Source organism: Salmo salar, chromosome 23 (assembly GCF_965601325.2).
Source record: "Salmo salar chromosome 23, fSalSal1, whole genome shotgun sequence".
NCBI lineage: Eukaryota > Metazoa > Chordata > Actinopteri > Salmoniformes > Salmonidae > Salmo > Salmo salar.
This window is the reverse complement of record NC_138313.1, coordinates 13830702-13856315: the sequence shown is the minus strand read 5'-3', so window position 1 is coordinate 13856315 and position 25614 is coordinate 13830702. Positions and strand designations below refer to the sequence as shown.

Genomic DNA, 25614 nt, shown 5'->3' with positions numbered 1-25614 from the left:
CCACGGCTAGATATCGTATCAAAAATCTTTAATTCTAAGCATATTTCCCGCTTTGTGGGCTCAGTGACATTGTACACCCTAATAAAATCAGTCTTTCCTCCCCGTCGGGGAATTGAACCCCGGTCTCCCGCGTGACAGGCGGGGATACTCACCACTATACTAACGAGGAGCAGGTGGGTTGGTTCTTTGAAAAAATGTGGAGCATTGGATACTATCCCTAAATTTGGAGAGTTGGGTGTTAACCCTTCCAACAAAAACATCTGTAGAGACTGAATGGTTAGAGCTAGAGACTACTATGACACATCTATGGAAAGCTGAGACCCTCACGGACACGTACATGTAGTCGATTTTGCTCTATACCGCTCACAAGCCACATAATAGTAGTTAGAAGGAGAGGTGTGTGTGGAAAATCCCAGGACATAGTCACAAAGGCCAAACTCAAGACAGTTGTCACTGACTTGTTGGATATTCGTTTCCCATTTAACAACTAAAGCCTTGCACAAAGTAAATCACCTCACACACTGGAAATCTACAATGGATTCACAAAAGTCTACTGAGAATGCATAAATGTCCAAACGGTAAGTGAGCCCAAACTCAGACTTTTCAAGAGTCAGTTGAGAATTCTACCATGACCAGAGATTGCTGTCGACCTGGCAATCTCAAAAGAGATTTCTTCCTCACGGGGTTGCATACTTGTCAAAATGACTTGTTCAAAAGTTCCTGCATTGGCCGGGAATCGAACCCGGGCCTCCCGCGTGGCAGGTGAGAATTCTACCACTGAACAACCAATGCCTTGCAATGATGAAAAAAACCCCACGGCTAGATATCGTATCAAAAATCTTTAATTCTAAGCATATTTCCCGCTTTGTGGGCTCAGTGACATTGTACACCCTAATAAAATCAGTCTTTCCTCCCCGTCGGGGAATTGAACCCCGGTCTCCCGCGTGACAGGCGGGGATACTCACCACTATACTAACGAGGAGCAGGTGGGTTGGTTCTTTGAAAAAATGTGGAGCATTGGATACTATCCCTAAATTTGGAGAGTTGGGTGTTAACCCTTCCAACAAAAACATCTGTAGAGACTGAATGGTTAGAGCTAGAGACTACTATGACACATCTATGGAAAGCTGAGACCCTCACGGACACGTACATGTAGTCGATTTTGCTCTATACCGCTCACAAGCCACACAATAGTAGTTAGAAGGAGAGGTGTGTGTGGAAAATCCCAGGACATAGTCACAAAGGCCAAACTCAAGACAGTTGTCACTGACTTGTTGGATATTCGTTTCCCATTTAACAACTAAAGCCTTGCACAAAGTAAATCACCTCACACACTGGAAATCTACAATGGATTCACAAAAGTCTACTGAGAATGCATAAATGTCCAAACGGTAAGTGAGCCCAAACTCAGACTTTTCAAGAGTCAGTTGAGAATTCTACCATGACCAGAGATTGCTGTCGACCTGGTAATCTCAAAAGAGATTTCTTCCTCACGGGGTTGCATACTTGTCAAAATGACTTGTTCAAAAGTTCCTGCATTGGCCGGGAATCGAACCCGGGCCTCCCGCGTGGCAGGCGAGAATTCTACCACTGAACAACCAATGCCTTGCAATGATGAAAAAAACCCCACGGCTAGATATCGTATCAAAAATCTTTAATTCTAAGCATATTTCCCGCTTTGTGGGCTCAGTGACATTGTACACCCTAATAAAATCAGTCTTTCCTCCCCGTCGGGGAATTGAACCCCGGTCTCCCGCGTGACAGGCGGGGATACTCACCACTATACTAACGAGGAGCAGGTGGGTTGGTTCTTTGAAAAAATGTGGAGCATTGGATACTATCCCTAAATTTGGAGAGTTGGGTGTTAACCCTTCCAACAAAAACATCTGTAGAGACTGAATGGTTAGAGCTAGAGACTACTATGACACATCTATGGAAAGCTGAGACCCTCACGGACACGTACATGTAGTCGATTTTTCTCTATACCGCTCACAAGCCACATAATAGTAGTTAGAAGGAGAGGTGTGTGTGGAAAATCCCAGGACATAGTCACAAAGGCCAAACTCAAGACAGTTGTCACTGACTTGTTGGATATTCGTTTCCCATTTAACAACTAAAGCCTTGCACAAAGTAAATCACCTCACACACTGGAAATCTACAATGGATTCACAAAAGTCTACTGAGAATGCATAAATGTCCAAACGGTAAGTGAGCCCAAACTCAGACTTTTCAAGAGTCAGTTGAGAATTCTACCATGACCAGAGATTGCTGTCGACCTGGCAATCTCAAAAGAGATTTCTTCCTCACGGGGTTGCATACTTGTCAAAATGACTTGTTCAAAAGTTCCTGCATTGGCCGGGAATCGAACCCGGGCCTCCCGCGTGGCAGGCGAGAATTCTACCACTGAACAACCAATGCCTTGCAATGATGAAAAAAAACCCACGGCTAGATATCGTATCAAAAATCTTTAATTCTAAGCATATTTCCCGCTTTGTGGGCTCAGTGACATTGTACACCCTAATAAAATCAGTCTTTCCTCCCCGTCGGGGAATTGAACCCCGGTCTCCCGCTTGACAGGCGGGGATACTCACCACTATACTAACGAGGAGCAGGTGGGTTGGTTCTTTGAAAAAATGTGGAGCATTGGATACTATCCCTAAATTTGGAGAGTTGGGTGTTAACCCTTCCAACAAAAACATCTGTAGAGACTGAATGGTTAGAGCTAGAGACTACTATGACACATCTATGGAAAGCTGAGACCCTCACGGACACGTACATGTAGTCGATTTTGCTCTATACCGCTCACAAGCCACATAATAGTAGTTAGAAGGAGAGGTGTGTGTGGAAAATCCCAGGACATAGTCACAAAGGCCAAACTCAAGACAGTTGTCACTGACTTGTTGGATATTCGTTTCCCATTTAACAACTAAAGCCTTGCACAAAGTAAATCACCTCACACACTGGAAATCTACAATGGATTCACAAAAGTCTACTGAGAATGCATAAATGTCCAAACGGTAAGTGAGCCCAAACTCAGACTTTTCAAGAGTCAGTTGAGAATTCTACCATGACCAGAGATTGCTGTCGACCTGGCAATCTCAAAAGAGATTTCTTCCTCACGGGGTTGCATACTTGTCAAAATGACTTGTTCAAAAGTTCCTGCATTGGCCGGGAATCGAACCCGGGCCTCCCGCGTGGCAGGCGAGAATTCTACCACTGAACAACCAATGCCTTGCAATGATGAAAAAAACCCCACGGCTAGATATCGTATCAAAAATCTTTAATTCTAAGCATATTTCCCGCTTTGTGGGCTCAGTGACATTGTACACCCTAATAAAATCAGTCTTTCCTCCCCGTCGGGGAATTGAACCCCGGTCTCCCGCGTGACAGGCGGGGATACTCACCACTATACTAACGAGGAGCAGGTGGGTTGGTTCTTTGAAAAAATGTGGAGCATTGGATACTATCCCTAAATTTGGAGAGTTGGGTGTTAACCCTTCCAACAAAAACATCTGTAGAGACTGAATGGTTAGAGCTAGAGACTACTATGACACATCTATGGAAAGCTGAGACCCTCACGGACACGTACATGTAGTCGATTTTTCTCTATACCGCTCACAAGCCACATAATAGTAGTTAGAAGGAGAGGTGTGTGTGGAAAATCCCAGGACATAGTCACAAAGGCCAAACTCAAGACAGTTGTCACTGACTTGTTGGATATTCGTTTCCCATTTAACAACTAAAGCCTTGCACAAAGTAAATCACCTCACACACTGGAAATCTACAATGGATTCACAAAAGTCTACTGAGAATGCATAAATGTCCAAACGGTAAGTGAGCCCAAACTCAGACTTTTCAAGAGTCAGTTGAGAATTCTACCATGACCAGAGATTGCTGTCGACCTGGCAATCTCAAAAGAGATTTCTTCCTCACGGGGTTGCATACTTGTCAAAATGACTTGTTCAAAAGTTCCTGCATTGGCCGGGAATCGAACCCGGGCCTCCCGCGTGGCAGGCGAGAATTCTACCACTGAACAACCAATGCCTTGCAATGATGAAAAAAACCCCACGTCTAGATATCGTATCAAAAATCTTTAATTCTAAGCATATTTCCCGCTTTGTGGGCTCAGTGACATTGTACACCCTAATAAAATCAGTCTTTCCTCCCCGTCGGGGAATTGAACCCCGGTCTCCCGCGTGACAGGCGGGGATACTCACCACTATACTAACGAGGAGCAGGTGGGTTGGTTCTTTGAAAAAATGTGGAGCATTGGATACTATCCCTAAATTTGGAGAGTTGGGTGTTAACCCTTCCAACAAAAACATCTGTAGAGACTGAATGGTTAGAGCTAGAGACTACTATGACACATCTATGGAAAGCTGAGACCCTCACGGACACGTACATGTAGTCGATTTTGCTCTATACCGCTCACAAGCCACATAATAGTAGTTAGAAGGAGAGGTGTGTGTGGAAAATCCCAGGACATAGTCACAAAGGCCAAACTCAAGACAGTTGTCACTGACTTGTTGGATATTCGTTTCCCATTTAACAACTAAAGCCTTGCACAAAGTAAATCACCTCACACACTGGAAATCTACAATGGATTCACAAAAGTCTACTGAGAATGCATAAATGTCCAAACGGTAAGTGAGCCCAAACTCAGACTTTTCAAGAGTCAGTTGAGAATTCTACCATGACCAGAGATTGCTGTCGACCTGGCAATCTCAAAAGAGATTTCTTCCTCACGGGGTTGCATACTTGTCAAAATGACTTGTTCAAAAGTTCCTGCATTGGCCGGGAATCGAACCCGGGCCTCCCGCGTGGCAGGCGAGAATTCTACCACTGAACAACCAATGCCTTGCAATGATGAAAAAAACCCCACGGCTAGATATCGTATCAAAAATCTTTAATTCTAAGCATATTTCCCGCTTTGTGGGCTCAGTGACATTGTACACCCTAATAAAATCAGTCTTTCCTCCCCGTCGGGGAATTGAACCCCGGTCTCCCGCGTGACAGGCGGGGATACTCACCACTATACTAACGAGGAGCAGGTGGGTTGGTTCTTTGAAAAAATGTGGAGCATTGGATACTATCCCTAAATTTGGAGAGTTGGGTGTTAACCCTTCCAACAAAAACATCTGTAGAGACTGAATGGTTAGAGCTAGAGACTACTATGACACATCTATGGAAAGCTGAGACCCTCACGGACACGTACATGTAGTCGATTTTTCTCTATACCGCTCACAAGCCACATAATAGTAGTTAGAAGGAGAGGTGTGTGTGGAAAATCCCAGGACATAGTCACAAAGGCCAAACTCAAGACAGTTGTCACTGACTTGTTGGATATTCGTTTCCCATTTAACAACTAAAGCCTTGCACAAAGTAAATCACCTCACACACTGGAAATCTACAATGGATTCACAAAAGTCTACTGAGAATGCATAAATGTCCAAACGGTAAGTGAGCCCAAACTCAGACTTTTCAAGAGTCAGTTGAGAATTCTACCATGACCAGAGATTGCTGTCGACCTGGCAATCTCAAAAGAGATTTCTTCCTCACGGGGTTGCATACTTGTCAAAATGACTTGTTCAAAAGTTCCTGCATTGGCCGGGAATCGAACCCGGGCCTCCCGCGTGGCAGGCGAGAATTCTACCACTGAACAACCAATGCCTTGCAATGATGAAAAAAACCCCACGTCTAGATATCGTATCAAAAATCTTTAATTCTAAGCATATTTCCCGCTTTGTGGGCTCAGTGACATTGTACACCCTAATAAAATCAGTCTTTCCTCCCCGTCGGGGAATTGAACCCCGGTCTCCCGCGTGACAGGCGGGGATACTCACCACTATACTAACGAGGAGCAGGTGGGTTGGTTCTTTGAAAAAATGTGGAGCATTGGATACTATCCCTAAATTTGGAGAGTTGGGTGTTAACCCTTCCAACAAAAACATCTGTAGAGACTGAATGGTTAGAGCTAGAGACTACTATGACACATCTATGGAAAGCTGAGACCCTCACGGACACGTACATGTAGTCGATTTTGCTCTATACCGCTCACAAGCCACATAATAGTAGTTAGAAGGAGAGGTGTGTGTGGAAAATCCCAGGACATAGTCACAAAGGCCAAACTCAAGACAGTTGTCACTGACTTGTTGGATATTCGTTTCCCATTTAACAACTAAAGCCTTGCACAAAGTAAATCACCTCACACACTGGAAATCTACAATGGATTCACAAAAGTCTACTGAGAATGCATAAATGTCCAAACGGTAAGTGAGCCCAAACTCAGACTTTTCAAGAGTCAGTTGAGAATTCTACCATGACCAGAGATTGCTGTCGACCTGGCAATCTCAAAAGAGATTTCTTCCTCACGGGGTTGCATACTTGTCAAAATGACTTGTTCAAAAGTTCCTGCATTGGCCGGGAATCGAACCCGGGCCTCCCGCGTGGCAGGCGAGAATTCTACCACTGAACAACCAATGCCTTGCAATGATGAAAAAAACCCCACGTCTAGATATCGTATCAAAAATCTTTAATTCTAAGCATATTTCCCGCTTTGTGGGCTCAGTGACATTGTACACCCTAATAAAATCAGTCTTTCCTCCCCGTCGGGGAATTGAACCCCGGTCTCCCGCGTGACAGGCGGGGATACTCACCACTATACTAACGAGGAGCAGGTGGGTTGGTTCTTTGAAAAAATGTGGAGCATTGGATACTATCCCTAAATTTGGAGAGTTGGGTGTTAACCCTTCCAACAAAAACATCTGTAGAGACTGAATGGTTAGAGCTAGAGACTACTATGACACATCTATGGAAAGCTGAGACCCTCACGGACACGTACATGTAGTCGATTTTGCTCTATACCGCTCACAAGCCACATAATAGTAGTTAGAAGGAGAGGTGTGTGTGGAAAATCCCAGGACATAGTCACAAAGGCCAAACTCAAGACAGTTGTCACTGACTTGTTGGATATTCGTTTCCCATTTAACAACTAAAGCCTTGCACAAAGTAAATCACCTCACACACTGGAAATCTACAATGGATTCACAAAAGTCTACTGAGAATGCATAAATGTCCAAACGGTAAGTGAGCCCAAACTCAGACTTTTCAAGAGTCAGTTGAGAATTCTACCATGACCAGAGATTGCTGTCGACCTGGCAATCTCAAAAGAGATTTCTTCCTCACGGGGTTGCATACTTGTCAAAATGACTTGTTCAAAAGTTCCTGCATTGGCCGGGAATCGAACCCGGGCCTCCCGCGTGGCAGGCGAGAATTCTACCACTGAACAACCAATGCCTTGCAATGATGAAAAAAACCCCACGGCTAGATATCGTATCAAAAATCTTTAATTCTAAGCATATTTCCCGCTTTGTGGGCTCAGTGACATTGTACACCCTAATAAAATCAGTCTTTCCTCCCCGTCGGGGAATTGAACCCCGGTCTCCCGCGTGACAGGCGGGGATACTCACCACTATACTAACGAGGAGCAGGTGGGTTGGTTCTTTGAAAAAATGTGGAGCATTGGATACTATCCCTAAATTTGGAGAGTTGGGTGTTAACCCTTCCAACAAAAACATCTGTAGAGACTGAATGGTTAGAGCTAGAGACTACTATGACACATCTATGGAAAGCTGAGACCCTCACGGACACGTACATGTAGTCGATTTTTCTCTATACCGCTCACAAGCCACATAATAGTAGTTAGAAGGAGAGGTGTGTGTGGAAAATCCCAGGACATAGTCACAAAGGCCAAACTCAAGACAGTTGTCACTGACTTGTTGGATATTCGTTTCCCATTTAACAACTAAAGCCTTGCACAAAGTAAATCACCTCACACACTGGAAATCTACAATGGATTCACAAAAGTCTACTGAGAATGCATAAATGTCCAAACGGTAAGTGAGCCCAAACTCAGACTTTTCAAGAGTCAGTTGAGAATTCTACCATGACCAGAGATTGCTGTCGACCTGGCAATCTCAAAAGAGATTTCTTCCTCACGGGGTTGCATACTTGTCAAAATGACTTGTTCAAAAGTTCCTGCATTGGCCGGGAATCGAACCCGGGCCTCCCGCGTGGCAGGCGAGAATTCTACCACTGAACAACCAATGCCTTGCAATGATGAAAAAAACCCCACGTCTAGATATCGTATCAAAAATCTTTAATTCTAAGCATATTTCCCGCTTTGTGGGCTCAGTGACATTGTACACCCTAATAAAATCAGTCTTTCCTCCCCGTCGGGGAATTGAACCCCGGTCTCCCGCGTGACAGGCGGGGATACTCACCACTATACTAACGAGGAGCAGGTGGGTTGGTTCTTTGAAAAAATGTGGAGCATTGGATACTATCCCTAAATTTGGAGAGTTGGGTGTTAACCCTTCCAACAAAAACATCTGTAGAGACTGAATGGTTAGAGCTAGAGACTACTATGACACATCTATGGAAAGCTGAGACCCTCACGGACACGTACATGTAGTCGATTTTGCTCTATACCGCTCACAAGCCACATAATAGTAGTTAGAAGGAGAGGTGTGTGTGGAAAATCCCAGGACATAGTCACAAAGGCCAAACTCAAGACAGTTGTCACTGACTTGTTGGATATTCGTTTCCCATTTAACAACTAAAGCCTTGCACAAAGTAAATCACCTCACACACTGGAAATCTACAATGGATTCACAAAAGTCTACTGAGAATGCATAAATGTCCAAACGGTAAGTGAGCCCAAACTCAGACTTTTCAAGAGTCAGTTGAGAATTCTACCATGACCAGAGATTGCTGTCGACCTGGCAATCTCAAAAGAGATTTCTTCCTCACGGGGTTGCATACTTGTCAAAATGACTTGTTCAAAAGTTCCTGCATTGGCCGGGAATCGAACCCGGGCCTCCCGCGTGGCAGGCGAGAATTCTACCACTGAACAACCAATGCCTTGCAATGATGAAAAAAACCCCACGGCTAGATATCGTATCAAAAATCTTTAATTCTAAGCATATTTCCCGCTTTGTGGGCTCAGTGACATTGTACACCCTAATAAAATCAGTCTTTCCTCCCCGTCGGGGAATTGAACCCCGGTCTCCCGCGTGACAGGCGGGGATACTCACCACTATACTAACGAGGAGCAGGTGGGTTGGTTCTTTGAAAAAATGTGGAGCATTGGATACTATCCCTAAATTTGGAGAGTTGGGTGTTAACCCTTCCAACAAAAACATCTGTAGAGACTGAATGGTTAGAGCTAGAGACTACTATGACACATCTATGGAAAGCTGAGACCCTCACGGACACGTACATGTAGTCGATTTTTCTCTATACCGCTCACAAGCCACATAATAGTAGTTAGAAGGAGAGGTGTGTGTGGAAAATCCCAGGACATAGTCACAAAGGCCAAACTCAAGACAGTTGTCACTGACTTGTTGGATATTCGTTTCCCATTTAACAACTAAAGCCTTGCACAAAGTAAATCACCTCACACACTGGAAATCTACAATGGATTCACAAAAGTCTACTGAGAATGCATAAATGTCCAAACGGTAAGTGAGCCCAAACTCAGACTTTTCAAGAGTCAGTTGAGAATTCTACCATGACCAGAGATTGCTGTCGACCTGGCAATCTCAAAAGAGATTTCTTCCTCACGGGGTTGCATACTTGTCAAAATGACTTGTTCAAAAGTTCCTGCATTGGCCGGGAATCGAACCCGGGCCTCCCGCGTGGCAGGCGAGAATTCTACCACTGAACAACCAATGCCTTGCAATGATGAAAAAAACCCCACGGCTAGATATCGTATCAAAAATCTTTAATTCTAAGCATATTTCCCGCTTTGTGGGCTCAGTGACATTGTACACCCTAATAAAATCAGTCTTTCCTCCCCGTCGGGGAATTGAACCCCGGTCTCCCGCGTGACAGGCGGGGATACTCACCACTATACTAACGAGGAGCAGGTGGGTTGGTTCTTTGAAAAAATGTGGAGCATTGGATACTATCCCTAAATTTGGAGAGTTGGGTGTTAACCCTTCCAACAAAAACATCTGTAGAGACTGAATGGTTAGAGCTAGAGACTACTATGACACATCTATGGAAAGCTGAGACCCTCACGGACACGTACATGTAGTCGATTTTTCTCTATACCGCTCACAAGCCACATAATAGTAGTTAGAAGGAGAGGTGTGTGTGGAAAATCCCAGGACATAGTCACAAAGGCCAAACTCAAGACAGTTGTCACTGACTTGTTGGATATTCGTTTCCCATTTAACAACTAAAGCCTTGCACAAAGTAAATCACCTCACACACTGGAAATCTACAATGGATTCACAAAAGTCTACTGAGAATGCATAAATGTCCAAACGGTAAGTGAGCCCAAACTCAGACTTTTCAAGAGTCAGTTGAGAATTCTACCATGACCAGAGATTGCTGTCGACCTGGCAATCTCAAAAGAGATTTCTTCCTCACGGGGTTGCATACTTGTCAAAATGACTTGTTCAAAAGTTCCTGCATTGGCCGGGAATCAAACCCGGGCCTCCCGCGTGGCAGGCGAGAATTCTACCACTGAACAACCAATGCCTTGCAATGATGAAAAAAAACCCACGGCTAGATATCGTATCAAAAATCTTTAATTCTAAGCATATTTCCCGCTTTGTGGGCTCAGTGACATTGTACACCCTAATAAAATCAGTCTTTCCCTCCCCGTCGGGGAATTGAACCCCGGTCTCCCGCGTGACAGGCGGGGATACTCACCACTATACTAACAAGGAGCAGGTGGGTTGGTTGTTTGAAAAAATGTGGAGCATTGGATACTAACCCTAAATTAGGAGAGTTGGGTGTTAACCCTTCCAACAAAAACATCTGTAGAGACTGAATGGTTAGAGCTAGAGACTACTATGACACATCTATGGAAAGCTGAGACCCTCACGGACACGTACATGTAGTCGATTTTGCTCTATACCGCTCACAAGCCACATAATAGTAGTTAGAAGGAGAGGTGTGTGTGGAAAATCCCAGGACATAGTCACAAAGGCCAAACTCAAGACAGTTGTCACTGACTTGTTGGATATTCGTTTCCCATTTAACAACTAAAGCCTTGCACAAAGTAAATCACCTCACACACTGGAAATCTACAATGGATTCACAAAAGTCTACTGAGAATGCATAAATGTCCAAACGGTAAGTGAGCCCAAACTCAGACTTTTCAAGAGTCAGTTGAGAATTCTACCATGACCAGAGATTGCTGTCGACCTGGCAATCTCAAAAGAGATTTCTTCCTCACGGGGTTGCATACTTGTCAAAATGACTTGTTCAAAACTTCCTGCATTGGCCGGGAATCAAACCCGGGCCTCCCGCGTGGCAGGCGAGAATTCTACCACTGAACAACCAATGCCTTGCGATGATGAAAAAAACCCCACGGCTAGATATCGTATCAAAAATCTTTAATTCTAAGCATATTTCCCGCTTTGTGGGCTCAGTGACATTGTACACCCTAATAAAATCAGTCTTTCCTCCCCGTCGGGGAATTGAACCCCGGTCTCCCGCGTGACAGGCGGGGATACTCACCACTATACTAACGAGGAGCAGGTGGGTTGGTTCTTTGAAAAAATGTGGAGCATTGGATACTATCCCTAAATTTGGAGAGTTGGGTGTTAACCCTTCCAACAAAAACATCTGTAGAGACTGAATGGTTAGAGCTAGAGACTACTATGACACATCTATGGAAAGCTGAGACCCTCACGGACACGTACATGTAGTCGATTTTTCTCTATACCGCTCACAAGCCACATAATAGTAGTTAGAAGGAGAGGTGTGTGCGGAAAATCCCAGGACATAGTCACAAAGGCCAAACTCAAGACAGTTGTCACTGACTTGTTGGATATTCGTTTCCCATTTAACAACTAAAGCCTTGCACAAAGTAAATCACCTCACACACTGGAAATCTACAATGGATTCACAAAAGTCTACTGAGAATGCATAAATGTCCAAACGGTAAGTGAGCCCAAACTCAGACTTTTCAAGAGTCAGTTGAGAATTCTACCATGACCAGAGATTGCTGTCGACCTGGCAATCTCAAAAGAGATTTCTTCCTCACGGGGTTGCATACTTGTCAAAATGACTTGTTCAAAAGTTCCTGCATTGGCCGGGAATCAAACCCGGGCCTCCCGCGTGGCAGGCGAGAATTCTACCACTGAACAACCAATGCCTTGCAATGATGAAAAAAACCCCACGGCTAGATATCGTATCAAAAATCTTTAATTCTAAGCATATTTCCCGCTTTGTGGGCTCAGTGACATTGTACACCCTAATAAAATCAGTCTTTCCTCCCCGTCGGGGAATTGAACCCCGGTCTCCCGCGTGACAGGCGGGGATACTCACCACTATACTAACGAGGAGCAGGTGGGTTGGTTCTTTGAAAAAATGTGGAGCATTGGATACTATCCCTAAATTTGGAGAGTTGGGTGTTAACCCTTCCAACAAAAACATCTGTAGAGACTGAATGGTTAGAGCTAGAGACTACTATGACACATCTATGGAAAGCTGAGACCCTCACGGACACGTACATGTAGTCGATTTTTCTCTATACCGCTCACAAGCCACATAATAGTAGTTAGAAGGAGAGGTGTGTGTGGAAAATCCCAGGACATAGTCACAAAGGCCAAACTCAAGACAGTTGTCACTGACTTGTTGGATATTCGTTTCCCATTTAACAACTAAAGCCTTGCACAAAGTAAATCACCTCACACACTGGAAATCTACAATGGATTCACAAAAGTCTACTGAGAATGCATAAATGTCCAAACGGTAAGTGAGCCCAAACTCAGACTTTTCAAGAGTCAGTTGAGAATTCTACCATGACCAGAGATTGCTGTCGACCTGGCAATCTCAAAAGAGATTTCTTCCTCACGGGGTTGCATACTTGTCAAAATGACTTGTTCAAAAGTTCCTGCATTGGCCGGGAATCGAACCCGGGCCTCCCGCGTGGCAGGCGAGAATTCTACCACTGAACAACCAATGCCTTGCAATGATGAAAAAAACCCCACGGCTAGATATCGTATCAAAAATCTTTAATTCTAAGCATATTTCCCGCTTTGTGGGCTCAGTGACATTGTACACCCTAATAAAATCAGTCTTTCCTCCCCGTCGGGGAATTGAACCCCGGTCTCCCGCGTGACAGGCGGGGATACTCACCACTATACTAACGAGGAGCAGGTGGGTTGGTTCTTTGAAAAAATGTGGAGCATTGGATACTATCCCTAAATTTGGAGAGTTGGGTGTTAACCCTTCCAACAAAAACATCTGTAGAGACTGAATGGTTAGAGCTAGAGACTACTATGACACATCTATGGAAAGCTGAGACCCTCACGGACACGTACATGTAGTCGATTTTGCTCTATACCGCTCACAAGCCACATAATAGTAGTTAGAAGGAGAGGTGTGTGTGGAAAATCCCAGGACATAGTCACAAAGGCCAAACTCAAGACAGTTGTCACTGACTTGTTGGATATTCGTTTCCCATTTAACAACTAAAGCCTTGCACAAAGTAAATCACCTCACACACTGGAAATCTACAATGGATTCACAAAAGTCTACTGAGAATGCATAAATGTCCAAACGGTAAGTGAGCCCAAACTCAGACTTTTCAAGAGTCAGTTGAGAATTCTACCATGACCAGAGATTGCTGTCGACCTGGCAATCTCAAAAGAGATTTCTTCCTCACGGGGTTGCATACTTGTCAAAATGACTTGTTCAAAAGTTCCTGCATTGGCCGGGAATCAAACCCGGGCCTCCCGCGTGGCAGGCGAGAATTCTACCACTGAACAACCAATGCCTTGCAATGATGAAAAAAAACCCACGGCTAGATATCGTATCAAAAATCTTTAATTCTAAGCATATTTCCCGCTTTGTGGGCTCAGTGACATTGTACACCCTAATAAAATCAGTCTTTCCTCCCCGTCGGGGAATTGAACCCCGGTCTCCCGCGTGACAGGCGGGGATACTCACCACTATACTAACGAGGAGCAGGTGGGTTGGTTCTTTGAAAAAATGTGGAGCATTGGATACTATCCCTAAATTTGGAGAGTTGGGTGTTAACCCTTCCAACAAAAACATCTGTAGAGACTGAATGGTTAGAGCTAGAGACTACTATGACACATCTATGGAAAGCTGAGACCCTCACGGACACGTACATGTAGTCGATTTTTCTCTATACCGCTCACAAGCCACATAATAGTAGTTAGAAGGAGAGGTGTGTGTGGAAAATCCCAGGACATAGTCACAAAGGCCAAACTCAAGACAGTTGTCACTGACTTGTTGGATATTCGTTTCCCATTTAACAACTAAAGCCTTGCACAAAGTAAATCACCTCACACACTGGAAATCTACAATGGATTCACAAAAGTCTACTGAGAATGCATAAATGTCCAAACGGTAAGTGAGCCCAAACTCAGACTTTTCAAGAGTCAGTTGAGAATTCTACCATGACCAGAGATTGCTGTCGACCTGGCAATCTCAAAAGAGATTTCTTCCTCACGGGGTTGCATACTTGTCAAAATGACTTGTTCAAAACTTCCTGCATTGGCCGGGAATCGAACCCGGGCCTCCCGCGTGGCAGGCGAGAATTCTACCACTGAACAACCAATGCCTTGCAATGATGAAAAAAACCCCACGGCTAGATATCGTATCAAAAATCTTTAATTCTAAGCATATTTCCCGCTTTGTGGGCTCAGTGACATTGTACACCCTAATAAAATCAGTCTTTCCTCCCCGTCGGGGAATTGAACCCCGGTCTCCCGCGTGACAGGCGGGGATACTCACCACTATACTAACGAGGAGCAGGTGGGTTGGTTCTTTGAAAAAATGTGGAGCATTGGATACTATCCCTAAATTTGGAGAGTTGGGTGTTAACCCTTCCAACAAAAACATCTGTAGAGACTGAATGGTTAGAGCTAGAGACTACTATGACACATCTATGGAAAGCTGAGACCCTCACGGACACGTACATGTAGTCGATTTTGCTCTATACCGCTCACAAGCCACATAATAGTAGTTAGAAGGAGAGGTGTGTGTGGAAAATCCCAGGACATAGTCACAAAGGCCAAACTCAAGACAGTTGTCACTGACTTGTTGGATATTCGTTTCCCATTTAACAACTAAAGCCTTGCACAAAGTAAATCACCTCACACACTGGAAATCTACAATGGATTCACAAAAGTCTACTGAGAATGCATAAATGTCCAAACGGTAAGTGAGCCCAAACTCAGACTTTTCAAGAGTCAGTTGAGAATTCTACCATGACCAGAGATTGCTGTCGACCTGGCAATCTCAAAAGAGATTTCTTCCTCACGGGGTTGCATACTTGTCAAAATGACTTGTTCAAAAGTTCCTGCATTGGCCGGGAATCAAACCCGGGCCTCCCGCGTGGCAGGCGAGAATTCTACCACTGAACAACCAATGCCTTGCAATGATGAAAAAAAACCCACGGCTAGATATCGTATCAAAAATCTTTAATTCTAAGCATATTTCCCGCTTTGTGGGCTCAGTGACATTGTACACCCTAATAAAATCAGTCTTTCCCTCCCCGTCGGGGAATTGAACCCCGGTCTCCCGCGTGACAGGCGGGGATACTCACCACTATACTAACAAGGAGCAGGTGGGTTGGTTGTTTGAAAAAATGTGGAGCATTGGATACTAACCCTAAATTAGGAGAGTTGGGTGTTAACCCTTCCAACAAAAACATCTGTAGAGACTGAATGGTTAGAGCTAGAGACTACTATGACACATCTATGGAAAGCTGAGACCCTCACGGACACGTACATGTAGTCGATTTTGCTCTATACCGCTCACAAGCCACATAATAGTAGTTAGAAGGAGAGGTGTGTGTGGAAAATCCCAGGACATAGTCACAAAGGCCAAACTCAAGACAGTTGTCACTGACTTGTTGGATATTCGTTTCCCATTTAACAACTAAAGCCTTGCACAAAGTAAATCACCTCACACACTGGAAATCTACAATGGATTCACAAAAGTCTACTGAGAATGCATAAATGTCCAAACGGTAAGTGAGCCCAAACTCAGACTTTTCAAGAGTCAGTTGAGAATTCTACCATGACCAGAGATTGCTGTCGACCTGGCAATCTCAAAAGAGATTTCTTCCTCACGGGGTTGCATACTTGTCAAAATGACTTGTTCAAAACTTCCTGCATTGGCCGGGAATCAAACCCGGGCCTCCCGCGTGGCAGGCGAGAATTCTACCACTGAACAACCAATGCCTTGCGATGATGAAAAAAACCCCACGGCTAGATATCGTATCAAAAATCTTTAATTCTAAGCATATTTCCCGCTTTGTGGGCTCAGTGACATTGTACACCCTAATAAAATCAGTCTTTCCTCCCCGTCGGGGAATTGAACCCCGGTCTCCCGCGTGACAGGCGGGGATACTCACCACTATACTAACGAGGAGCAGGTGGGTTGGTTCTTTGAAAAAATGTGGAGCATTGGATACTATCCCTAAATTTGGAGAGTTGGGTGTTAACCCTTCCAACAAAAACATCTGTAGAGACTGAATGGTTAGAGCTAGAGACTACTATGACACATCTATGGAAAGCTGAGACCCTCACGGACACGTACATGTAGTCGATTTTTCTCTATACCGCTCACAAGCCACATAATAGTAGTTAGAAGGAGAGGTGTGTGCGGAAAATCCCAGGACATAGTCACAAAGGCCAAACTCAAGACAGTTGTCACTGACTTGTTGGATATTCGTTTCCCATTTAACAACTAAAGCCTTGCACAAAGTAAATCACCTCACACACTGGAAATCTACAATGGATTCACAAAAGTCTACTGAGAATGCATAAATGTCCAAACGGTAAGTGAGCCCAAACTCAGACTTTTCAAGAGTCAGTTGAGAATTCTACCATGACCAGAGATTGCTGTCGACCTGGCAATCTCAAAAGAGATTTCTTCCTCACGGGGTTGCATACTTGTCAAAATGACTTGTTCAAAAGTTCCTGCATTGGCCGGGAATCAAACCCGGGCCTCCCGCGTGGCAGGCGAGAATTCTACCACTGAACAACCAATGCCTTGCAATGATGAAAAAAACCCCACGGCTAGATATCGTATCAAAAATCTTTAATTCTAAGCATATTTCCCGCTTTGTGGGCTCAGTGACATTGTACACCCTAATAAAATCAGTCTTTCCTCCCCGTCGGGGAATTGAACCCCGGTCTCCCGCGTGACAGGCGGGGATACTCACCACTATACTAACGAGGAGCAGGTGGGTTGGTTCTTTGAAAAAATGTGGAGCATTGGATACTATCCCTAAATTTGGAGAGTTGGGTGTTAACCCTTCCAACAAAAACATCTGTAGAGACTGAATGGTTAGAGCTAGAGACTACTATGACACATCTATGGAAAGCTGAGACCCTCACGGACACGTACATGTAGTCGATTTTTCTCTATACCGCTCACAAGCCACATAATAGTAGTTAGAAGGAGAGGTGTGTGTGGAAAATCCCAGGACATAGTCACAAAGGCCAAACTCAAGACAGTTGTCACTGACTTGTTGGATATTCGTTTCCCATTTAACAACTAAAGCCTTGCACAAAGTAAATCACCTCACACACTGGAAATCTACAATGGATTCACAAAAGTCTACTGAGAATGCATAAATGTCCAAACGGTAAGTGAGCCCAAACTCAGACTTTTCAAGAGTCAGTTGAGAATTCTACCATGACCAGAGATTGCTGTCGACCTGGCAATCTCAAAAGAGATTTCTTCCTCACGGGGTTGCATACTTGTCAAAATGACTTGTTCAAAAGTTCCTGCATTGGCCGGGAATCGAACCCGGGCCTCCCGCGTGGCAGGCGAGAATTCTACCACTGAACAACCAATGCCTTGCAATGATGAAAAAAAACCCACGGCTAGATATCGTATCAAAAATCTTTAATTCTAAGCATATTTCCCGCTTTGTGGGCTCAGTGACATTGTACACCCTAATAAAATCAGTCTTTCCTCCCCGTCGGGGAATTGAACCCCGGTCTCCCGCGTGACAGGCGGGGATACTCACCACTATACTAACGAGGAGCAGGTGGGTTGGTTCTTTGAAAAAATGTGGAGCATTGGATACTATCCCTAAATTTGGAGAGTTGGGTGTTAACCCTTCCAACAAAAACATCTGTAGAGACTGAATGGTTAGAGCTAGAGACTACTATGACACATCTATGGAAAGCTGAGACCCTCACGGACACGTACATGTAGTCGATTTTTCTCTATACCGCTCACAAGCCACATAATAGTAGTTAGAAGGAGAGGTGTGTGTGGAAAATCCCAGGACATAGTCACAAAGGCCAAACTCAAGACAGTTGTCACTGACTTGTTGGATATTCGTTTCCCATTTAACAACTAAAGCCTTGCACAAAGTAAATCACCTCACACACTGGAAATCTACAATGGATTCACAAAAGTCTACTGAGAATGCATAAATGTCCAAACGGTAAGTGAGCCCAAACTCAGACTTTTCAAGAGTCAGTTGAGAATTCTACCATGACCAGAGATTGCTGTCGACCTGGCAATCTCAAAAGAGATTTCTTCCTCACGGGGTTGCATACTTGTCAAAATGACTTGTTCAAAAGTTCCTGCATTGGCCGGGAATCGAACCCGGGCCTCCCGCGTGGCAGGCGAGAATTCTACCACTGAACAACCAATGCCTTGCAATGATGAAAAAAAACCCACGGCTAGATATCGTATCAAAAATCTTTAATTCTAAGCATATTTCCCGCTTTGTGGGCTCAGTGACATTGTACACCCTAATAAAATCAGTCTTTCCTCCCCGTCGGGGAATTGAACCCCGGTCTCCCGCGTGACAGGCGGGGATACTCACCACTATACTAACGAGGAGCAGGTGGGTTGGTTCTTTGAAAAAATGTGGAGCATTGGATACTATCCCTAAATTTGGAGAGTTGGGTGTTAACCCTTCCAACAAAAACATCTGTAGAGACTGAATGGTTAGAGCTAGAGACTACTATGACACATCTATGGAAAGCTGAGACCCTCACGGACACGTACATGTAGTCGATTTTGCTCTATACCGCTCACAAGCCACATAATAGTAGTTAGAAGGAGAGGTGTGTGTGGAAAATCCCAGGACATAGTCACAAAGGCCAAACTCAAGACAGTTGTCACTGACTTGTTGGATATTCGTTTCCCATTTAACAACTAAAGCCTTGCACAAAGTAAATCACCTCACACACTGGAAATCTACAATGGATTCACAAAAGTCTACTGAGAATGCATAAATGTCCAAACGGTAAGTGAGCCCAAACTCAGACTTTTCAAGAGTCAGTTGAGAATTCTACCATGACCAGAGATTGCTGTCGACCTGGCAATCTCAAAAGAGATTTCTTCCTCACGGGGTTGCATACTTGTCAAAATGACTTGTTCAAAACTTCCTGCATTGGCCGGGAATCAAACCCGGGCCTCCCGCGTGGCAGGCGAGAATTCTACCACTGAACAACCAATGCCTTGCGATGATGAAAAAAACCCCACGGCTAGATATCGTATCAAAAATCTTTAATTCTAAGCATATTTCCCGCTTTGTGGGCTCAGTGACATTGTACACCCTAATAAAATCAGTCTTTCCTCCCCGTCGGGGAATTGAACCCCGGTCTCCCGCGTGACAGGCGGGGATACTCACCACTATACTAACGAGGAGCAGGTGGGTTGGTTCTTTGAAAAAATGTGGAGCATTGGATACTATCCCTAAATTTGGAGAGTTGGGTGTTAACCCTTCCAACAAAAACATCTGTAGAGACTGAATGGTTAGAGCTAGAGACTACTATGACACATCTATGGAAAGCTGAGACCCTCACGGACACGTACATGTAGTCGATTTTTCTCTATACCGCTCACAAGCCACATAATAGTAGTTAGAAGGAGAGGTGTGTGCGGAAAATCCCAGGACATAGTCACAAAGGCCAAACTCAAGACAGTTGTCACTGACTTGTTGGATATTCGTTTCCCATTTAACAACTAAAGCCTTGCACAAAGTAAATCACCTCACACACTGGAAATCTACAATGGATTCACAAAAGTCTACTGAGAATGCATAAATGTCCAAACGGTAAGTGAGCCCAAACTCAGACTTTTCAAGAGTCAGTTGAGAATTCTACCATGACCAGAGATTGCTGTCGACCTGGCAATCTCAAAAGAGATTTCTTCCTCACGGGGTTGCATACTTGTCAAAATGACTTGTTCAAAAGTTCCTGCATTGGCCGGGAATCAAACCCGGGCCTCCCGCGTGGCAGGCGAGAATTCTACCACTGAACAACCAATGCCTTGCAATGATGAAAAAAACCCCACGGCTAGATATCGTATCAAAAATCTTTAATTCTAAGCATATTTCCCGCTTTGTGGGCTCAGTGACATTGTACACCCTAATAAAATCAGTCTTTCCTCCCCGTCGGGGAATTGAACCCCGGTCTCCCGCGTGACAGGCGGGGATACTCACCACTATACTAACGAGGAGCAGGTGGGTTGGTTCTTTGAAAAAATGTGGAGCATTGGATACTATCCCTAAATTTGGAGAGTTGGGTGTTAACCCTTCCAACAAAAACATCTGTAGAGACTGAATGGTTAGAGCTAGAGACTACTATGACACATCTATGGAAAGCTGAGACCCTCACGGACACGTACATGTAGTCGATTTTTCTCTATACCGCTCACAAGCCACATAATAGTAGTTAGAAGGAGAGGTGTGTGTGGAAAATCCCAGGACATAGTCACAAAGGCCAAACTCAAGACAGTTGTCACTGACTTGTTGGATATTCGTTTCCCATTTAACAACTAAAGCCTTGCACAAAGTAAATCACCTCACACACTGGAAATCTACAATGGATTCACAAAAGTCTACTGAGAATGCATAAATGTCCAAACGGTAAGTGAGCCCAAACTCAGACTTTTCAAGAGTCAGTTGAGAATTCTACCATGACCAGAGATTGCTGTCGACCTGGCAATCTCAAAAGAGATTTCTTCCTCACGGGGTTGCATACTTGTCAAAATGACTTGTTCAAAAGTTCCTGCATTGGCCGGGAATCAAACCCGGGCCTCCCGCGTGGCAGGCGAGAATTCTACCACTGAACAACCAATGCCTTGCAATGATGAAAAAAAACCCACGGCTAGATATCGTATCAAAAATCTTTAATTCTAAGCATATTTCCCGCTTTGTGGGCTCAGTGACATTGTACACCCTAATAAAATCAGTCTTTCCCTCCCCGTCGGGGAATTGAACCCCGGTCTCCCGCGTGACAGGCGGGGATACTCACCACTATACTAACAAGGAGCAGGTGGGTTGGTTGTTTGAAAAAATGTGGAGCATTGGATACTAACCCTAAATTAGGAGAGTTGGGTGTTAACCCTTCCAACAAAAACATCTGTAGAGACTGAATGGTTAGAGCTAGAGACTACTATGACACATCTATGGAAAGCTGAGACCCTCACGGACACGTACATGTAGTCGATTTTGCTCTATACCGCTCACAAGCCACATAATAGTAGTTAGAAGGAGAGGTGTGTGTGGAAAATCCCAGGACATAGTCACAAAGGCCAAACTCAAGACAGTTGTCACTGACTTGTTGGATATTCGTTTCCCATTTAACAACTAAAGCCTTGCACAAAGTAAATCACCTCACACACTGGAAATCTACAATGGATTCACAAAAGTCTACTGAGAATGCATAAATGTCCAAACGGTAAGTGAGCCCAAACTCAGACTTTTCAAGAGTCAGTTGAGAATTCTACCATGACCAGAGATTGCTGTCGACCTGGCAATCTCAAAAGAGATTTCTTCCTCACGGGGTTGCATACTTGTCAAAATGACTTGTTCAAAACTTCCTGCATTGGCCGGGAATCAAACCCGGGCCTCCCGCGTGGCAGGCGAGAATTCTACCACTGAACAACCAATGCCTTGCGATGATGAAAAAAACCCCACGGCTAGATATCGTATCAAAAATCTTTAATTCTAAGCATATTTCCCGCTTTGTGGGCTCAGTGACATTGTACACCCTAATAAAATCAGTCTTTCCTCCCCGTCGGGGAATTGAACCCCGGTCTCCCGCGTGACAGGCGGGGATACTCACCACTATACTAACGAGGAGCAGGTGGGTTGGTTCTTTGAAAAAATGTGGAGCATTGGATACTATCCCTAAATTTGGAGAGTTGGGTGTTAACCCTTCCAACAAAAACATCTGTAGAGACTGAATGGTTAGAGCTAGAGACTACTATGACACATCTATGGAAAGCTGAGACCCTCACGGACACGTACATGTAGTCGATTTTTCTCTATACCGCTCACAAGCCACATAATAGTAGTTAGAAGGAGAGGTGTGTGTGGAAAATCCCAGGACATAGTCACAAAGGCCAAACTCAAGACAGTTGTCACTGACTTGTTGGATATTCGTTTCCCATTTAACAACTAAAGCCTTGCACAAAGTAAATCACCTCACACACTGGAAATCTACAATGGATTCACAAAAGTCTACTGAGAATGCATAAATGTCCAAACGGTAAGTGAGCCCAAACTCAGACTTTTCAAGAGTCAGTTGAGAATTCTACCATGACCAGAGATTGCTGTCGACCTGGCAATCTCAAAAGAGATTTCTTCCTCACGGGGTTGCATACTTGTCAAAATGACTTGTTCAAAAGTTCCTGCATTGGCCGGGAATCGAACCCGGGCCTCCCGCGTGGCAGGCGAGAATTCTACCACTGAACAACCAATGCCTTGCAATGATGAAAAAAACCCCACGGCTAGATATCGTATCAAAAATCTTTAATTCTAAGCATATTTCCCGCTTTGTGGGCTCAGTGACATTGTACACCCTAATAAAATCAGTCTTTCCTCCCCGTCGGGGAATTGAACCCCGGTCTCCCGCGTGACAGGCGGGGATACTCACCACTATACTAACGAGGAGCAGGTGGGTTGGTTCTTTGAAAAAATGTGGAGCATTGGATACTATCCCTAAATTTGGAGAGTTGGGTGTTAACCCTTCCAACAAAAACATCTGTAGAGACTGAATGGTTAGAGCTAGAGACTACTATGACACATCTATGGAAAGCTGAGACCCTCACGGACACGTACATGTAGTCGATTTTTCTCTATACCGCTCACAAGCCACATAATAGTAGTTAGAAGGAGAGGTGTGTGTGGAAAATCCCAGGACATAGTCACAAAGGCCAAACTCAAGACAGTTGTCACTGACTTGTTGGATATTCGTTTCCCATTTAACAACTAAAGCCTTGCACAAAGTAAATCACCTCACACACTGGAAATCTACAATGGATTCACAAAAGTCTACTGAGAATGCATAAATGTCCAAACGGTAAGTGAGCCCAAACTCAGACTTTTCAAGAGTCAGTTGAGAATTCTACCATGACCAGAGATTGCTGTCGACCTGGCAATCTCAAAAGAGATTTCTTCCTCACGGGGTTGCATACTTGTCAAAATGACTTGTTCAAAAGTTCCTGCATTGGCCGGGAATCGAACCCGGGCCTCCCGCGTGGCAGGCGAGAATTCTACCACTGAACAACCAATGCCTTGCAATGATGAAAAAAACCCCACGGCTAGATATCGTATCAAAAATCTTTAATTCTAAGCATATTTCCCGCTTTGTGGGCTCAGTGACATTGTACACCCTAATAAAATCAGTCTTTCCTCCCCGTCGGGGAATTGAACCCCGGTCTCCCGCGTGACAGGCGGGGATACTCACCACTATACTAACGAGGAGCAGGTGGGTTGGTTCTTTGAAAAAATGTGGAGCATTGGATACTATCCCTAAATTTGGAGAGTTGGGTGTTAACCCTTCCAACAAAAACATCTGTAGAGACTGAATGGTTAGAGCTAGAGACTACTATGACACATCTATGGAAAGCTGAGACCCTCACGGACACGTACATGTAGTCGATTTTTCTCTATACCGCTCACAAGCCACATAATAGTAGTTAGAAGGAGAGGTGTGTGTGGAAAATCCCAGGACATAGTCACAAAGGCCAAACTCAAGACAGTTGTCACTGACTTGTTGGATATTCGTTTCCCATTTAACAACTAAAGCCTTGCACAAAGTAAATCACCTCACACACTGGAAATCTACAATGGATTCACAAAAGTCTACTGAGAATGCATAAATGTCCAAACGGTAAGTGAGCCCAAACTCAGACTTTTCAAGAGTCAGTTGAGAATTCTACCATGACCAGAGATTGCTGTCGACCTGGCAATCTCAAAAGAGATTTCTTCCTCACGGGGTTGCATACTTGTCAAAATGACTTGTTCAAAAGTTCCTGCATTGGCCGGGAATCGAACCCGGGCCTCCCGCGTGGCAGGCGAGAATTCTACCACTGAACAACCAATGCCTTGCAATGATGAAAAAAACCCCACGGCTAGATATCGTATCAAAAATCTTTAATTCTAAGCATATTTCCCGCTTTGTGGGCTCAGTGACATTGTACACCCTAATAAAATCAGTCTTTCCTCCCCGTCGGGGAATTGAACCCCGGTCTCCCGCGTGACAGGCGGGGATACTCACCACTATACTAACGAGGAGCAGGTGGGTTGGTTCTTTGAAAAAATGTGGAGCATTGGATACTATCCCTAAATTTGGAGAGTTGGGTGTTAACCCTTCCAACAAAAACATCTGTAGAGACTGAATGGTTAGAGCTAGAGACTACTATGACACATCTATGGAAAGCTGAGACCCTCACGGACACGTACATGTAGTCGGTTTTGCTCTATACCGCTCACAAGCCACACAATAGTAGTTAGAAGGAGAGGTGTGTGTGGAAAATCCCAGGACATAGTCACAAAGGCCAAACTCAAGACAGTTGTCACTGACTTGTTGGATATTCGTTTCCCATTTAACAACTAAAGCCTTGCACAAAGTAAATCACCTCACACACTGGAAATCTACAATGGATTCACAAAAGTCTACTGAGAATGCATAAATGTCCAAACGGTAAGTGAGCCCAAACTCAGACTTTTCAAGAGTCAGTTGAGAATTCTACCATGACCAGAGATTGCTGTCGACCTGGCAATCTCAAAAGAGATTTCTTCCTCACGGGGTTGCATACTTGTCAAAATGACTTGTTCAAAACTTCCTGCATTGGCCGGGAATCAAACCCGGGCCTCCCGCGTGGCAGGCGAGAATTCTACCACTGAACAACCAATGCCTTGCGATGATGAAAAAAACCCCACGGCTAGATATCGTATCAAAAATCTTTAATTCTAAGCATATTTCCCGCTTTGTGGGCTCAGTGACATTGTACACCCTAATAAAATCAGTCTTTCCTCCCCGTCGGGGAATTGAACCCCGGTCTCCCGCGTGACAGGCGGGGATACTCACCACTATACTAACGAGGAGCAGGTGGGTTGGTTCTTTGAAAAAATGTGGAGCATTGGATACTATCCCTAAATTTGGAGAGTTGGGTGTTAACCCTTCCAACAAAAACATCTGTAGAGACTGAATGGTTAGAGCTAGAGACTACTATGACACATCTATGGAAAGCTGAGACCCTCACGGACACGTACATGTAGTCGATTTTTCTCTATACCGCTCACAAGCCACATAATAGTAGTTAGAAGGAGAGGTGTGTGCGGAA

At 44.4% G+C, this 25614-nt stretch overlaps 47 non-coding genes across 47 annotated transcripts; all 47 read right to left on the bottom strand.

Annotated features, from left to right (window-relative positions):
- Positions 1 to 97: 97 nt before the first annotated feature.
- trnad-guc (transfer RNA aspartic acid (anticodon GUC)) lies at positions 98 to 169 on the bottom strand. The gene has a single exon. It is a non-coding gene; the product is annotated as a tRNA-Asp (tRNA).
- Positions 170 to 910: 741 nt separating this feature from the next.
- trnad-guc (transfer RNA aspartic acid (anticodon GUC)) lies at positions 911 to 982 on the bottom strand. Its single transcript has one exon. It is a non-coding gene; the product is annotated as a tRNA-Asp (tRNA).
- A 552-nt stretch (positions 983 to 1534) lies between these two features.
- On the bottom strand, positions 1535 to 1605 carry trnag-gcc (transfer RNA glycine (anticodon GCC)). The gene has a single exon. It is a non-coding gene; the product is annotated as a tRNA-Gly (tRNA).
- A 118-nt stretch (positions 1606 to 1723) lies between these two features.
- Positions 1724 to 1795, bottom strand: trnad-guc (transfer RNA aspartic acid (anticodon GUC)). The gene has a single exon. It is a non-coding gene; the product is annotated as a tRNA-Asp (tRNA).
- Positions 1796 to 2347: 552 nt separating this feature from the next.
- On the bottom strand, positions 2348 to 2418 carry trnag-gcc (transfer RNA glycine (anticodon GCC)). Its single transcript has one exon. It is a non-coding gene; the product is annotated as a tRNA-Gly (tRNA).
- Positions 2419 to 2536: 118 nt separating this feature from the next.
- On the bottom strand, positions 2537 to 2608 carry trnad-guc (transfer RNA aspartic acid (anticodon GUC)). Its single transcript has one exon. It is a non-coding gene; the product is annotated as a tRNA-Asp (tRNA).
- A 552-nt stretch (positions 2609 to 3160) lies between these two features.
- trnag-gcc (transfer RNA glycine (anticodon GCC)) lies at positions 3161 to 3231 on the bottom strand. The gene has a single exon. It is a non-coding gene; the product is annotated as a tRNA-Gly (tRNA).
- Positions 3232 to 3349: 118 nt separating this feature from the next.
- trnad-guc (transfer RNA aspartic acid (anticodon GUC)) lies at positions 3350 to 3421 on the bottom strand. The gene has a single exon. It is a non-coding gene; the product is annotated as a tRNA-Asp (tRNA).
- A 552-nt stretch (positions 3422 to 3973) lies between these two features.
- Positions 3974 to 4044, bottom strand: trnag-gcc (transfer RNA glycine (anticodon GCC)). Its single transcript has one exon. It is a non-coding gene; the product is annotated as a tRNA-Gly (tRNA).
- Positions 4045 to 4162: 118 nt separating this feature from the next.
- Positions 4163 to 4234, bottom strand: trnad-guc (transfer RNA aspartic acid (anticodon GUC)). Its single transcript has one exon. It is a non-coding gene; the product is annotated as a tRNA-Asp (tRNA).
- Positions 4235 to 4786: 552 nt separating this feature from the next.
- Positions 4787 to 4857, bottom strand: trnag-gcc (transfer RNA glycine (anticodon GCC)). The gene has a single exon. It is a non-coding gene; the product is annotated as a tRNA-Gly (tRNA).
- A 118-nt stretch (positions 4858 to 4975) lies between these two features.
- Positions 4976 to 5047, bottom strand: trnad-guc (transfer RNA aspartic acid (anticodon GUC)). The gene has a single exon. It is a non-coding gene; the product is annotated as a tRNA-Asp (tRNA).
- Positions 5048 to 5599: 552 nt separating this feature from the next.
- trnag-gcc (transfer RNA glycine (anticodon GCC)) lies at positions 5600 to 5670 on the bottom strand. Its single transcript has one exon. It is a non-coding gene; the product is annotated as a tRNA-Gly (tRNA).
- A 118-nt stretch (positions 5671 to 5788) lies between these two features.
- On the bottom strand, positions 5789 to 5860 carry trnad-guc (transfer RNA aspartic acid (anticodon GUC)). Its single transcript has one exon. It is a non-coding gene; the product is annotated as a tRNA-Asp (tRNA).
- A 552-nt stretch (positions 5861 to 6412) lies between these two features.
- trnag-gcc (transfer RNA glycine (anticodon GCC)) lies at positions 6413 to 6483 on the bottom strand. The gene has a single exon. It is a non-coding gene; the product is annotated as a tRNA-Gly (tRNA).
- A 118-nt stretch (positions 6484 to 6601) lies between these two features.
- trnad-guc (transfer RNA aspartic acid (anticodon GUC)) lies at positions 6602 to 6673 on the bottom strand. The gene has a single exon. It is a non-coding gene; the product is annotated as a tRNA-Asp (tRNA).
- Positions 6674 to 7225: 552 nt separating this feature from the next.
- trnag-gcc (transfer RNA glycine (anticodon GCC)) lies at positions 7226 to 7296 on the bottom strand. The gene has a single exon. It is a non-coding gene; the product is annotated as a tRNA-Gly (tRNA).
- Positions 7297 to 7414: 118 nt separating this feature from the next.
- trnad-guc (transfer RNA aspartic acid (anticodon GUC)) lies at positions 7415 to 7486 on the bottom strand. The gene has a single exon. It is a non-coding gene; the product is annotated as a tRNA-Asp (tRNA).
- Positions 7487 to 8038: 552 nt separating this feature from the next.
- Positions 8039 to 8109, bottom strand: trnag-gcc (transfer RNA glycine (anticodon GCC)). Its single transcript has one exon. It is a non-coding gene; the product is annotated as a tRNA-Gly (tRNA).
- Positions 8110 to 8227: 118 nt separating this feature from the next.
- trnad-guc (transfer RNA aspartic acid (anticodon GUC)) lies at positions 8228 to 8299 on the bottom strand. Its single transcript has one exon. It is a non-coding gene; the product is annotated as a tRNA-Asp (tRNA).
- A 552-nt stretch (positions 8300 to 8851) lies between these two features.
- trnag-gcc (transfer RNA glycine (anticodon GCC)) lies at positions 8852 to 8922 on the bottom strand. The gene has a single exon. It is a non-coding gene; the product is annotated as a tRNA-Gly (tRNA).
- A 118-nt stretch (positions 8923 to 9040) lies between these two features.
- trnad-guc (transfer RNA aspartic acid (anticodon GUC)) lies at positions 9041 to 9112 on the bottom strand. Its single transcript has one exon. It is a non-coding gene; the product is annotated as a tRNA-Asp (tRNA).
- Positions 9113 to 9664: 552 nt separating this feature from the next.
- On the bottom strand, positions 9665 to 9735 carry trnag-gcc (transfer RNA glycine (anticodon GCC)). The gene has a single exon. It is a non-coding gene; the product is annotated as a tRNA-Gly (tRNA).
- Positions 9736 to 9853: 118 nt separating this feature from the next.
- trnad-guc (transfer RNA aspartic acid (anticodon GUC)) lies at positions 9854 to 9925 on the bottom strand. Its single transcript has one exon. It is a non-coding gene; the product is annotated as a tRNA-Asp (tRNA).
- Positions 9926 to 11480: 1555 nt separating this feature from the next.
- trnad-guc (transfer RNA aspartic acid (anticodon GUC)) lies at positions 11481 to 11552 on the bottom strand. The gene has a single exon. It is a non-coding gene; the product is annotated as a tRNA-Asp (tRNA).
- A 741-nt stretch (positions 11553 to 12293) lies between these two features.
- trnad-guc (transfer RNA aspartic acid (anticodon GUC)) lies at positions 12294 to 12365 on the bottom strand. The gene has a single exon. It is a non-coding gene; the product is annotated as a tRNA-Asp (tRNA).
- A 552-nt stretch (positions 12366 to 12917) lies between these two features.
- Positions 12918 to 12988, bottom strand: trnag-gcc (transfer RNA glycine (anticodon GCC)). The gene has a single exon. It is a non-coding gene; the product is annotated as a tRNA-Gly (tRNA).
- Positions 12989 to 13106: 118 nt separating this feature from the next.
- On the bottom strand, positions 13107 to 13178 carry trnad-guc (transfer RNA aspartic acid (anticodon GUC)). The gene has a single exon. It is a non-coding gene; the product is annotated as a tRNA-Asp (tRNA).
- Positions 13179 to 13919: 741 nt separating this feature from the next.
- On the bottom strand, positions 13920 to 13991 carry trnad-guc (transfer RNA aspartic acid (anticodon GUC)). Its single transcript has one exon. It is a non-coding gene; the product is annotated as a tRNA-Asp (tRNA).
- Positions 13992 to 14543: 552 nt separating this feature from the next.
- On the bottom strand, positions 14544 to 14614 carry trnag-gcc (transfer RNA glycine (anticodon GCC)). The gene has a single exon. It is a non-coding gene; the product is annotated as a tRNA-Gly (tRNA).
- Positions 14615 to 14732: 118 nt separating this feature from the next.
- trnad-guc (transfer RNA aspartic acid (anticodon GUC)) lies at positions 14733 to 14804 on the bottom strand. The gene has a single exon. It is a non-coding gene; the product is annotated as a tRNA-Asp (tRNA).
- Positions 14805 to 16359: 1555 nt separating this feature from the next.
- On the bottom strand, positions 16360 to 16431 carry trnad-guc (transfer RNA aspartic acid (anticodon GUC)). Its single transcript has one exon. It is a non-coding gene; the product is annotated as a tRNA-Asp (tRNA).
- Positions 16432 to 17172: 741 nt separating this feature from the next.
- Positions 17173 to 17244, bottom strand: trnad-guc (transfer RNA aspartic acid (anticodon GUC)). Its single transcript has one exon. It is a non-coding gene; the product is annotated as a tRNA-Asp (tRNA).
- A 552-nt stretch (positions 17245 to 17796) lies between these two features.
- trnag-gcc (transfer RNA glycine (anticodon GCC)) lies at positions 17797 to 17867 on the bottom strand. Its single transcript has one exon. It is a non-coding gene; the product is annotated as a tRNA-Gly (tRNA).
- A 118-nt stretch (positions 17868 to 17985) lies between these two features.
- trnad-guc (transfer RNA aspartic acid (anticodon GUC)) lies at positions 17986 to 18057 on the bottom strand. Its single transcript has one exon. It is a non-coding gene; the product is annotated as a tRNA-Asp (tRNA).
- Positions 18058 to 18609: 552 nt separating this feature from the next.
- trnag-gcc (transfer RNA glycine (anticodon GCC)) lies at positions 18610 to 18680 on the bottom strand. Its single transcript has one exon. It is a non-coding gene; the product is annotated as a tRNA-Gly (tRNA).
- A 118-nt stretch (positions 18681 to 18798) lies between these two features.
- trnad-guc (transfer RNA aspartic acid (anticodon GUC)) lies at positions 18799 to 18870 on the bottom strand. Its single transcript has one exon. It is a non-coding gene; the product is annotated as a tRNA-Asp (tRNA).
- Positions 18871 to 19611: 741 nt separating this feature from the next.
- trnad-guc (transfer RNA aspartic acid (anticodon GUC)) lies at positions 19612 to 19683 on the bottom strand. The gene has a single exon. It is a non-coding gene; the product is annotated as a tRNA-Asp (tRNA).
- Positions 19684 to 20424: 741 nt separating this feature from the next.
- trnad-guc (transfer RNA aspartic acid (anticodon GUC)) lies at positions 20425 to 20496 on the bottom strand. Its single transcript has one exon. It is a non-coding gene; the product is annotated as a tRNA-Asp (tRNA).
- A 1555-nt stretch (positions 20497 to 22051) lies between these two features.
- On the bottom strand, positions 22052 to 22123 carry trnad-guc (transfer RNA aspartic acid (anticodon GUC)). Its single transcript has one exon. It is a non-coding gene; the product is annotated as a tRNA-Asp (tRNA).
- A 552-nt stretch (positions 22124 to 22675) lies between these two features.
- Positions 22676 to 22746, bottom strand: trnag-gcc (transfer RNA glycine (anticodon GCC)). Its single transcript has one exon. It is a non-coding gene; the product is annotated as a tRNA-Gly (tRNA).
- Positions 22747 to 22864: 118 nt separating this feature from the next.
- trnad-guc (transfer RNA aspartic acid (anticodon GUC)) lies at positions 22865 to 22936 on the bottom strand. The gene has a single exon. It is a non-coding gene; the product is annotated as a tRNA-Asp (tRNA).
- A 552-nt stretch (positions 22937 to 23488) lies between these two features.
- trnag-gcc (transfer RNA glycine (anticodon GCC)) lies at positions 23489 to 23559 on the bottom strand. Its single transcript has one exon. It is a non-coding gene; the product is annotated as a tRNA-Gly (tRNA).
- A 118-nt stretch (positions 23560 to 23677) lies between these two features.
- Positions 23678 to 23749, bottom strand: trnad-guc (transfer RNA aspartic acid (anticodon GUC)). The gene has a single exon. It is a non-coding gene; the product is annotated as a tRNA-Asp (tRNA).
- A 552-nt stretch (positions 23750 to 24301) lies between these two features.
- trnag-gcc (transfer RNA glycine (anticodon GCC)) lies at positions 24302 to 24372 on the bottom strand. Its single transcript has one exon. It is a non-coding gene; the product is annotated as a tRNA-Gly (tRNA).
- A 118-nt stretch (positions 24373 to 24490) lies between these two features.
- trnad-guc (transfer RNA aspartic acid (anticodon GUC)) lies at positions 24491 to 24562 on the bottom strand. The gene has a single exon. It is a non-coding gene; the product is annotated as a tRNA-Asp (tRNA).
- Positions 24563 to 25303: 741 nt separating this feature from the next.
- trnad-guc (transfer RNA aspartic acid (anticodon GUC)) lies at positions 25304 to 25375 on the bottom strand. The gene has a single exon. It is a non-coding gene; the product is annotated as a tRNA-Asp (tRNA).
- Positions 25376 to 25614: the final 239 nt, after the last annotated feature.